At 45.1% G+C, this 12,220-nt stretch overlaps 1 protein-coding gene across 2 annotated transcripts in view; it reads left to right on the top strand.

Annotated features, from left to right (window-relative positions):
• KCTD1 (potassium channel tetramerization domain containing 1) overlaps nucleotides 1-12,220 on the top strand; it is a 206,032-nt gene that overhangs the window by 87,032 nt on the left and 106,780 nt on the right. Inside the window, exon 2 of one of the 2 annotated variants that reach the window (XM_056137964.1) lies at nucleotides 7,247-7,358. The exons of the other annotated variant lie outside the window; for it this stretch is intronic. The gene's annotated coding sequence lies outside the window, so the exon portion shown is untranslated. The remainder of the gene's footprint in view (nucleotides 1-7,246; nucleotides 7,359-12,220) is intronic. 2 annotated transcript variants of the gene reach the window in all.

Below are 12,220 nucleotides of genomic sequence, written 5' to 3'. Positions count from 1 at the left end.
AGAAGAAAAAGATCTAAAATGTCTATCAATGTTTTTAAAAATAGACCTGGATTATCATGATTTTGATTTCATAAACTGTATTTATCTGAAAGTGTCTCATTTCACTGTTTATTTGATTTGGATAGAGTCACACATTTACAGAGACAACTACTTTTTTACACAGATTAGAAAAAAAATCTCAGTATCATCTTCAAAGTATGTATCCAGTTCCTGGTGTAGGCTTTTCTACATTTAATTTTTTAAAAAATTTAGTCATCATAATTTACAATACTGTAAAGTATAAAGTTCATGCATACAACATTCCAACCCACACCTTCCACCTGACTCCACTTCTCTTCATCTTTGTCTCAGGGTCCCCACTTCAAGCCATCCCTCACCCCACCCCAGCTGTCTCCCTGCCATGGTAAGCTCAGTTCTATAGATAGACCAGTTGTGTTGCCTTGTCCATTCGTTATTCCCTTATTATGCTTCTTCACATCCCACATATGCGAGACCATTTTGTGTCTGTCCCTTTCCTTCTGATTGACTTGGCTCAGCCTGAGACCCTCCAAGTTCCGTTCATTTAGTGGCAGTAACCGAGAACTATATCCACTGTGCCACAGTTTCTTTGTCCAGTTATCTGTTCTTGGACACTTAGTTTGTTTTCAGATTTTTGACTCTTGTGAATATGCTACGATAAATGTAGGGGTGCACAAGTTTTTTTTGAAATAGAGATTATGGTTCCTGGGGGGTAAATGCTCAGAAGTGGAATCGCAGTGGAATTGCTGGGCCACATAGAAGCTCAATTCTTAGTTTTTTGAGGTTTGTTTTCCAAAATAGTTGAATTAGTTGAGGTTTTTCAAAATTTTATTTTATTTCATTTTTGTAGTGGCAAAGACGGAACCCAGAGCTTCACACATGTGAGGCATGGGCTCTGCACTGTGCCACACCCCCAGCTCCAGTGGTGGTGAATGTTTTATTTCAGTTTATTTATGTTAGGGGCCACAGCCGGCAGTGCTCAAAGATATACCTGGCAGTTTCTGAGAACCGCTTGCCTTAGTGCCAGGAAGCGCCATGTGCTACTGGATGGGCGCGGGGTGGAGGAGAGTCAAACCTGGGCCTTCTGCATACAAAGCATATACTAAGTTTGTCAAGCTATCTTTACAGTTCCAAATGATGGGTTTTGTTTGTTTGGGGAACAGGCAGTTGGGTCACTCCCTGCAAAAATAGCAGGGGCTATTCCTGGCTCTGTACTTAGGGGTCACTCCTGGCAGTGCTTGGAAGACCATATGACATGCCAAGAATCAAACTGGGGTCAGCTGCCTTCAAGGCAAGTGCCTTAACTTGGGTACTGTTTCTCTGGCCCTGAAATGGTGGATGTTATGAAATGAAAAATACTAGACCCATGTCTCTATGACATGGGTCTCCCTCTCATTCCCACATCATCCCCCAAATGGGTTTTCTTTGGCATTATTTTCATTACTCTATACCTCTATCCTTCTCAGAAAAGCATGTTGGAAATGCACACAGAGTCCCACATGACTGTTATCTAATTGTATGCAAATAATATCCTAATGTCAAAACTTTAAAATTAATGGCACATCACTTGAAACAGAAGTAATTGGAGGTTTCTTAACCTAACAAAGAGATAAATGAAGTCACCCAATTTCCCATCTTGGGCTTCAGACTAAAAAATAAAATAGACCCATTGGTTTTGTTTCTTTAAAAATAATAATAATAATCTGCAGTACTAGGTAACTGCTATGGAGGGAAGTCTGTTCAGCCCTGAGCCCCTCTGAGAGAGAGGATTTTCAGGGGACCCCTAAAGATGTGTCCCTTTTTCCTGCCTTCCTGAAAGTCTCCTGCAGTAGAGAAAACCTTTTCTTTTATCTTAGAAGCATCCTTTCGTGGCACCACCCTCAAAGCTGGTGTCTGCACCAGCCCCAGGACATAGGGATGCAGATTCTGGGGTGGAGAGGAACTGAAAGCTTCCTCATAACCTCTCCATCTCTCCTTCAGGATGTTGCCTCCAAAGCAGAGCTTGGAGAACTCTCTATGGTTCTCCAAGCCACCAGGGGAAATGCCAGTTGTGTGGGCTGTGACTTTGGGATGAGACCACAGATCCTGTAGAGTCAAGTTGAACCTCCAAGTGCCAGCTTCGTGCGTTTCAGCACACAGGCTGCTCCAACAGAAGGTTTCTGCAGAAGCTCCACGAACAAGTGCCTTCCCCACACTGCAAATTCAGCCTTAAATAGATCTGTCAAGTTGGAAAACCAACTCTCTCTCTCTAGGACCCCCACCTTCCTCGAGGCAGGAGCAATTCCAGAGTTGTCTTCACTGTGAATTGTTGACCCACTCAGAGGCTGGCATTGCACCAGAGTGGCAAGCTTTTGTTGCATTGTTTCAGGAAAGCCAGGAGCTCAGTGGAACTGGTCCGGGGCCTCCGCAATGCAGGTGTGGAGCTGGTGGGGCAGGAGTGCAGCCAGAAAAAACACAGACCGGGGGCCCAGCACACAGTGTGGTACTCACGGACGCACCTTCCCTAGTCAGACCACAAGTAACAGCCCTCACATCGTTGGACAATGAAACCTTGAAAATTGGACTTTGAGGAAGAAAAGTAGTTTCAAATGCCAGAAATCCTGCGTCAGCTTAATTGAAGAGGAAACATTAATTACTGTTCTTTGATCTCATTTCAAAATGGCAAGCGATTAGATTCCTTTCAGTTCAACCTATGGCATGGTTCCTGCTATAGGCGCTGAATAAAGAATAAAGAAACCTGGGCAGGAGAGATAGTTCAGAGGGCTGGAGCACATGCTTTGTTTGTGGGAGGTCCAGGTTGGATCCCTGGCACCCTGAGGTTCTCCACACCCCACCACCCCAGCAACAACAAGAGCAAACCACCCTTCAACACAGTACTGAGCTGAGAATAGCCCCTGAGCACTGCCAGGTGTGGCCCACAAACCAAAATAAAGAAACATGACAATGACGATCCCATAGGGATAATTCTGCGTGGACTCTACTAAGATTAAAAAGCTGTCTTGGATGGGATGACTGCACTCATTTGTGGAATATAAAATATCATAATATGAGACTAACACCTAAGGACAGTAGAGACAGGGCCAGGAGGATTGATCCACGGTTGGAAGCTTGCCTTATGAGCTGAGAGAGAAGGCAGCTGGGATAGAGAAGGGATCACTAAGTCAATGATGGTTGGAGGGATAGCTCAGGATGGGAGATGTGTGCTGAAAGTAGATAAAGGAACAAACATGATGGCCTCTCGTTATCTGTATTGCAAACCATAATTCTCATTAAGTAGAGAGAGAGTAAGAGGAAAACTGTCTGCCATAGAGGCAGGAGGAGGGTAGGGATGGGGTGGAGGATAGGGATACTGGGAACATTGGTGGTGGAAATGAACGCTGGTGGAGGGATGGGTTGTTTGATCATTGTATGACTGAAACTCAAACATGAAAACTTTGTAAGTGTAGCTCATGGTGATTCAATTAAAAAAAAAATTTTTTAAAACTGTCTTGGGTCACTGTCACTGTCCTCCCGTTGTTCATTGATTTCCTTGAGCAGGTCCAGTAACATTGTGAGACTTGTTGTTACTGTGTTTGGCATATCGAATACGTCACGGGTAGCTTGCCAGGCTTTGCCGTGCGGGCAGGATACTCTCGCCCTTGTCGGGCTCCCCGAGAAGGGCAGAGGAATTGAAGGCAGAGGCATCAAACTCGGGTCAGCCCAGTTGATAAGAAATGTAGAGAATACTTGCAAAAAGAAAGCCTCATATTTTTCCTAAATAGCAGTTAAATCATAACTCCAGAGAGAACTTACTTAGGAATAAAATATTCTCTGAATGGCAATTTTTCACAATAATAACAAAACAGCAATGATATGTATATTTAGAACAGGTCTATTTTTTGCCTTTCATCTAATGATTTCAAAGAGTTTAGCAACCACTGCTGAGTTAATCCTTAACACTAAACCCGCTTTTCTATCTCCTTTTGAAAAAAAAAAAAAGAAAGAAAAATTGGCAGTAATAGTTCAACAACCCACAGGGAAGAAGTTCTAGAAACAAAGCATATTCACCCCCACACAAGTATCAAGCAGCAAGTTAAAGACAGTCTAATTTATTCACAAAAGTAAGCTGGGACACCAAAAAAGCAAACCAATGTCCAATAAAATAAAAGTCACTGAAAAAGATGTGAAAGTTTATTTCTTGCAGGTGAACTTGTAGAATTCTTGAATGCACCTTCAGGCCTTCTTGCTGGGTGTTCTCGCTCAGACTTGAAGTCCAATATTCATGCTTCATTTTCTAAGACAAAATTGCTTTCTCTTCTTTCACAAACAGCAGGAAAAGATGGAGATTTCTTTTTCTTAGCATAATAGACAAGGACAACCTGATTCAGCTGATGGTTTTCAAAGTCTGTGATGGGTCCCTGCAGAGACACAACTCATATTAAGGGAAAGGTTATGAATGAAAGAATTCAATTGTTGCAAAAATAAAGCGAGTCTGCCAGAGAACAAGCAATCTGGAACGGCCCCATTCCCTAATTACATGGTAATCTGATACTTAGCACTCTCACCTGGCAGTCTTCATCTTCAAAGGACCTTACCAGCTTAATGAATTCTTCACTTCCTTTCCTCTCATCTGCCCTCATAATAGCCCTCTTTAAAAAAAAAAAAAGTAAAAAAGTCAAACTTTTTAGAGAACTTGATTACTTGACTCAAGTTCCATCATTTTAGGGGATAGTCACAGGTATCACAAGTATCTCAGTCCTTTTGCCATTCTGTGCCTCTTCCTTTTGCCTTGAAGAGATTTTGTTTATTCCATGATCCCTCAGGGCTGCCATTTTAAAAAGCCCACACAGGGCCAGGGAGATGATACAAAGGTGTGCGCGCTCTGCGTGTGAGAGCCCCATTGCCGCTCTGAACACTGTCAGGAATGACCCCATGCAGAGAAAAATAAGTCAAAGCTTACAGGCACAGAATGTCCCCTATGGGGACGTTATTATAACAAAATAATACAGGATGTCAGCATTCAACCAAGTCCCAGATGACTTTTTGAGGGCCTCAAAACTAGGAACTAAGTTCTACCAGCCAAGACAGATCGTGTAAAGCTTGAGAGGGAAAGGAATCCTCCTTTGACTTGGCGCTGCATGGATATAGGTAGGACTGAGTATGTGTGGTGGTCGATGTGCAGACAGACAGACTGAGCTCCAGCACAGGCTAGGGGTGTAGAGCAAATTAATTGGAGGAGACTGTCACAGTCACTGTCACTGTTCTCCTGTTGTTCATCGATTTTGCTTGAGTGGGCCCAGTAATGTCTCCATTGTGACAATTGTTACTGTATTTGGCATATCGAATACATCACAGGTAGCTTGCCAGGCTTTGCCATGCGGGCGAGATACACTCTGTAGCAAAAAAAAAGACTTGTTTGGGATTCTACAACTAGGAAGTAGAACCAACATGAGACAAACCAGACTTTAGTCCCTGCTCAAACTAGCTTCTCTCCTTCCTGCCCCTCCTTGTACAAAGAGGGTGTTGGGTCCAAGGATCTCAGAGCCTAATGGGTAATGCAGGCAACTAAAGTCATAGTGATTGCGTGGGCCACAAGCCTCAACTGAGCTTAGCGGCTCTTCTGTGCCAGTAACTATGTCATGAAAGGTAAATACTTGTGGGAAAAAAGAACTGCTCTCTTTTAATGAAGGCAAAGAATCTGCTAAGAAGAGCGTTTAAAATACGCGTACTGATAACAGATCTGATCAAATTGGCGAGCAGTACTGGGAAGGCTGGGTATGGGGACTCAGAGAAGGTGCCCGAGGATGGGACTGGAGACAGAAGCTCCTAGTTCAGTCACTGACACCACTGAAATCAGAGATAACTCTGATTTCATTTTAATTTTTAGTTTTTGGGTCACACCCAGCGATACTCAGAGGTTACTCCTACCTCTGTGCTCAGAAATTACTCTTGGAAATTACCCAGTGCTCAGAGGATGATATGGAGTGCTGGGGATTGAAACTGGGTTGACCATGTGCAAAGCCAACACACTACCTGCTGTACAGTACTCTGGCTCAATACCACAGGGACTTCTCAGGATCACGATAGTTTGCATTCATTAAGCACTAATCTAAGTATTTTCCACAAATGGACTCCTTTATTTATTTTTATACTTTTTCTGGGCTTGGCAATCACACCTGGCAGCACATGGGGGCTATTTCTAGTATGGGGCAATGAGGGCCACTCCTGAAAGTGCTCAGGGAAACATGTGCTGTTGGGGATCAAACCTGAGCCTTCCACATGTTATCTCTCTCCAGCCTGTGTGTGTGTGTTGGGGCGGGGTGTGTGTGTGTGTGGTTAAGGTAGGGGCAGGAATCGAACTCATAGCATTCAAGGCAAATAAATTCTCTACCACCAAGCTACATGTGGGCTCCCCAGCTTCTGTAATGTGATCTTCACAACACTCTCACGGGCTGCAACCACAGACATATAAGAGGTGAAGAGTTTTGGCCAAAGCCAGCAAACACATAAGCAAGAGAGGCAGCATTGGAATCCAAGTTGCTTGACACCAGAGGCCCCACTCACTGCCTGCACTCTACTGTTTTGTTGTGGAAAATAGGAACCCTGAGCTTAAGGCAGCGAGGGCTTCCGAGAGGAAACAACGTGTGAAATCATTCCAAATCATGCCATCTCTTGGAGACCAGCCACTGTGGGGGAGGGTTGGGAGGGGCAGGGGTGCATGCCACCAAAGGAGTAAGCAGGGAGTGTCTTTTCCCCTGGATTTCTTGGTTTCAAGGCTGCCTTGCTTATGCCGGAAGGCTGAGTTAAAGGACGCAATGGTAGTGCAGACATCCAAGGACAAAAACCTCATTGCAGCCTGGACACGTGTCGAGGAGGAAGCCATTTCCTCCCCTGTTTTGGCTTCCCCTCTGTTCTCTGAGTCAGCGGCGATACCTGCATTGGGGTGCTGCTACAGAGTGTTCGCTGTGTAGAGAACAGATCTGACCCGAGGATCCAGTGAAGGACAATCCTAGATTCTTAGTGTGGGTACACGGCAGAGGCAGGCCAAAGGAAAGAGGAGAGCTCAGCTGTGTTCCCTCCAGACTGTCTGTGGAAGCTTCAACTCCCAGTGTGATTGACTTTGGAGACAGACCCTGAGAAAGTCATCAGGCTAAGTGAGGTGGGGGGTTGCGGGTGTGCTATTAAGGGAGAGACACCAGAGATCTCTCTCTTTCTCTCTCTCTCTCTCTCTCTCTCCACACACGTACAGAGAAGAAGCCATGTGAGGATGGAGAGAAGGCGGCCGTCTTCAAGCCAGGAAGAGAGGTCTCCTCGAGACCGACCCTGATGGCAACTTGATCTGACTTCTAGCTTCCAGGACTGTGAGAAAATACATTTTTGTTGTTTAATCCCCCCCAGCTGTGGGATTTTGTGATGGCAGCCAGAGCTGCCATCCAGAAAGATACCGTTAATCCACACTTGGATGGAGACCCAGTAGATGGATTTAAAGCAAATTATGAGCTAGATTTGGCAGGACTTGCAGCTTCAGTGGTAGCTGAGACCCCCTGCCAACCGCAGGAAGCCGAGGGAGGAGTTCTATCCTTGAGCAGGACTAGACTACGTCAATAGCTCTGCCCCCTTTCATCTCACGATTTGCTGCTGAACTCTCCTCATGATTCCTAGAGAACAGATTCTTGGGCTCAAGAGCTTAAATTCAGGTTTTTAGATAGTGTAGATTTCCCAGGCTCCATATCCTTGATTCGATTCATTAAAGCGAGTATAAAATGATAGGAAACTTGGCTTGATAAATCTCTCTCTTCATCAGTGGCCATGAGCAAGCTGTTAATCCCTTATCAAGGTCAGGGAAATTTAGAGAAAACTTCTAGAATGGAGGGTAATGGTGAGAGAGTGACCTCTAATAAGCCTGTGATTTCAGGCTTATTAGGTACATTTTTTAAAGTGTGCACATATAATTTGTGTTCATTTTATCATAGCATTGTATAGTACTTTCTTCCCGTTGTTCATCGATCTGCTCGAGTGGGCCCAGTAATGTCTCCATTGTGAGACTTGTTGTTACTGTGTTTGGCGTATCGATAAGTCACGGGTAGCTTGCCAGGCTTTGCCGTGCAGGCGAGATACTCTCAGTAGCTTGCTGGTCTCTCCGAGAGGGGCTGAGGAATTGAACTTGGGTCGGCTGGGTCAGCCGCGTGCAAGGCAAATGTCCTACCGCTATGCTATCGCTCCAGCCTTCATTTTATCATACTTTACATTAATAGTCTCTATTCATTGAAAAAAATAACCTGATGAACATTCTACTCACACCTCCAAATCTGTTGTTATTCTTTACCTACAAATAGTATTCTGGTTTGGGTTGGTTTGACGGTTGCACCTAGAAGTACTTTTTTTTTTTGCTTTTTGGGTCACACCCGGTGATGCACAGGGGTTACTCCTGGCTCTGCACTCAGGAATTACTCCTGGCGGTGCTCAGGGGCCCATATGGGATGCTGGAAATTGAACCCAGGTCGGTCTCGTGCAAGGCAAACGCCCTACCGGCTGTGCTATCACTCCAGCCCCACACCTAGCAGTGCTTGGAGGCTCCTACTTGGTTATTGTTCAAGTATTGTTACCAGTGCTTAGGGGACAAAACCTAGAGCTTCCTCACGCAGAGCACACACTCCAGCCCGATGCACCATCTCCCCAGCCCCTAAAGCTAGCATTCTGTTGGATAGATGAGACATAATTTATTCACCAGCCACCTCTAGAGTTAGATTGTAGGGGATGATGCTTTATTACAAATAATGCTTCAAGAACATCCTTACACATTTCTCTTTGTGTACTGCCTAGATTCCTGGAAATGAATTGCTGTGTCAAAAGGGATGTGCATTTTGCATGCTGATAGCTACTGCCAGATTGTCCTCTAAAAACACTGTACCAATTTCTACTTCTAGCAATAATGCATGCGCTTATTTCTCCACATCCATCTAAATGTTTCTTAAACTGTTTTGAGTCATAGACCCTTTAGATTCTGTTGAAAGCTGATGAAACCTTGTTTGAGGAAAATACACAGATGCACGTATTAAGAACATTCTGTCTGCAATTTCTGCTCACTTGCAGACCACCTGAAGACCACCCAGAATCCCAAAATATTAAATTAAAGGGGGAGGGGCGTGTGAATGAGCCTTCCAGGCTAGAACAGGAAAGCTCAATGTCAGCTGCATGTTCGGATTACCAGGAGAGCTTTGCCAACTCCGCCCTCCAAGGCTGAGTGTCAGTTCAACCAGATTCAACCAGATTCACTAGGGAAACTCTTCAGGCATCAGCGTTTTGGGAGCAAGTTTTCCAGGTGATTCTAATAAACAGTGCTGAGAACTACTGCAGGCCAAGAGATGACTGCAGAAAACTGTTAAAAAAAAAAGTAATTTGTAAAAAAAAAAAAAAAAAAAAAAAGAAAGTGTGCAAGAGTGATCCTCACACAGGGCATCGGACCATATGTAGATGGAGGTAAGAGAATCTGACACTAACACGTACGTTTTCTTTGTTGATTTTTGTTTAGGGGCCACATCTGGTGTTGCTTGTAGACTCAGTGCTCAGGGACCCTGTGGTACGAGGGATGTGGTACCTCTCACATGCAAAACACGAGCTCCCTTTCATCTGCCTTTCTGCCCGAGATGTATGGAAAAGTGTCCAGTGTATGTGGCAAATGAATGCCCACCAAACCTAGGTTAAACACTGGTAGAAATTCTGTTATATTTATTTTGTTTCTTTGGGGGTGGGGGGAGGGTTGTGAGGGCTAAGATTTTTTCTTTAAATGGGTCAGATTATTTTTTAAATAGGGGTGAACCTCAGCAGAGATGCTTGGGACAGACCCAGTGGTACTGGATTAACAGTTCAATGCTTGGATGTGCGATGCGGTGCCATATAGACCTGTTGCTTCTCGGGGACACCAGGGGCATGCCCCGTGGAGGGGCAGGCATGCATGCTGTTCCCGGGTCAGACTTCACATGGGCCAGCCATGTCCTCTTCCACTTGAGTTATTGCCTGGGTTTTTTTTTTTCAATTTAAATGGTTAATTTCTCTTTCTTTCTTTCTTTCTTTCTTTCTTTCTTTCTTTCTTTCTTCTTTCTTTCCTTCTTATCACTGTAAAATACAGTTACAAAGCTGTTCATGGGGGTCTGGAGTGATAGCACAGCGGGTAAGGCGTTTGCCTTGCACGTGGCCAACCTGGGTTCGATTCTTAGCATCCCATATGGTCCCCTGAGCACTGCCAGGAGTGATTCCTTAGTGCAAAGCCAGGAGTAACCCCTGAGCATCGCCAGGTGTGACCCAAAAAGCAAAAAAAAAAAAGTGAAAAGCTGTTTATGGTTGGGTTTTAGTCATACAATGTTCCAACACCTGTCCCTCCACCAGTGTACATTTCCCACCACCAGTGTCCCCAGTTTCCCTCCTACACCCCCCAGCCTGCATCTATGGCCGACTCTTTTTCTATCTCCTTTTGGGCATTGTGGTTTTCAATACAGGTACTGAGAGATTATCATGGTTGTTCTTTTTTATTTATTTATTTTTCATTAGTTTGGTTTTTCGCCTGTTTTCAGCATGTAGTTCTTATCCAGAGTGATCATTTTGAGCGATCATGATCTCTGTCATCATGGTCCCTTCTCTATCCCAAGTGCCTTCTCCCCCTGCATTTGAGACAGGCTTCCAACCATGGACCAGTCCTCCTGGCCCTTGTTTCTACTCTCCTTGGGTATTAGACTCATTCTCCCGGTCTTTTTGAAAACTTTCCCTTGTGACTTTAAAGTGGAGCCCCTATGGGGCTCTGGAAGAGCTTAGCAGCTGAGTCTTGCCTTGCATGCAGGAAACCAGTGAGCTGGAATTTTTATCTCTGACACAGTCCCTCATATCCAAGTACATCCTCAGTGGCTTCACAGTTTGGGATTCCCAATAGCACAACTCAAGTGTGCAAGCCCCCAGCCAGCATCACAGCCATGAGTGAGAAGTCTCCAGGCAAGTGTGTGATGCACTTGCAGAAACAATGAAATCAAGAAATAAGTTGAGTGGAACCTGGGGGATAGCTCAAATGGTTGGAGTGCATGTAGAAGCCCCAGGTTTAATCCCTGGCACCTCATGATCCCCTGAGCATTGCCAGGTGTGACCCCTGAGTACCAGCAGGTGTAGTCCAAAACAAAACTAATAAATGCCAAAGTAGTAAAGTATAGTCAGTGTTGAGGATGTCCGTGCAATGTGACACGCTTCCAAAGAGGAACAGTCCCAAGGAGTGAACACAGAAGGAACAAAAGCCAGTGGCAGCTGGGAGGGGACGTTTAAGCACCAAAGGGTAAGGAAAGTGCAAGTCCTTGTGGATGGCCACAGGGTGGGGACTGGCTTCCAGCCTTGAAGGTTGGTACCTTGGCAGCCTCAGTCTGGAATTACACTGCATAGAGTGAAGAGAATCGAGAGTAGGTCGAGAGGGCAAGTTCCCAAAGCGGAAGGAAGCTGGTGCATCAGGGTTGGTCGCTTTACCACCCCTGTCTTGTGAGCCAAAGTGAAAAACTGTCACTCAGGAGTCACCATGCTCCCCCACATCCAGTTGGATGGACCAGAGAGGCTCATCAAGCCCCACACCCTCCACCCTTTGCCCCATCTGTCGTCCTTTTCTTTTTTCCTCCGCTTTTTCTTCTGCGGTGCCAGATATGGAAGCAAGAGCCTTGCATACCAAATTCTGTGCTGCGGAATCCATCTCCAGCTGCTGTCTTTCCCCTGTGCTCTGCTGATTCTCACTATCAGTATGTTCATCTACTTTCTCTTAGGCCAGGAGGCTCTGAGCTCTGGCCCTGCTGCCTCAGACGCACTGTGGGTATACCCAGAACTGGGTCTTCACAAGCATCCAGGGACCTGGGGTGCACACACAAGCTTGAAGCTCAGTGTTCAGGGACACCAACCTGTCTCCTCCTTTCCTGGCAGGATTCCCCATGGCGAGCTGCGATGAAGAATACTGGGAAATGAAGATTTGGGCAAGGTTATGGGCACTTTGAACTTGTAACTAAAGTAAGAAAGGAACTAGGAAGACATTTTGATCAGGGTAAGGGAAATGACTGAAATGGTATTGGGGACTACATTGGCATTTGATAATGCAGATTTTCCCCAATCCTTCCTGAAATGGCAGACAAAACTGAATATAGGATCTGAGGAAAAGATTTTGTAACCTTGTGCTGGAGTCATAGTATAGCTGCTAAGAAACTTGCCT

The sequence above is a fragment of the Sorex fumeus genome, unplaced genomic scaffold (genome assembly GCF_029834395.1).
Source record: "Sorex fumeus unplaced genomic scaffold, SorFum_2.1 ptg000128l, whole genome shotgun sequence".
Classification (NCBI taxonomy): domain Eukaryota; kingdom Metazoa; phylum Chordata; class Mammalia; order Eulipotyphla; family Soricidae; genus Sorex; species Sorex fumeus.
The sequence above is the reverse complement of the archived record's forward strand: the minus strand, read 5'-3'. Positions and strand labels throughout refer to the sequence as shown.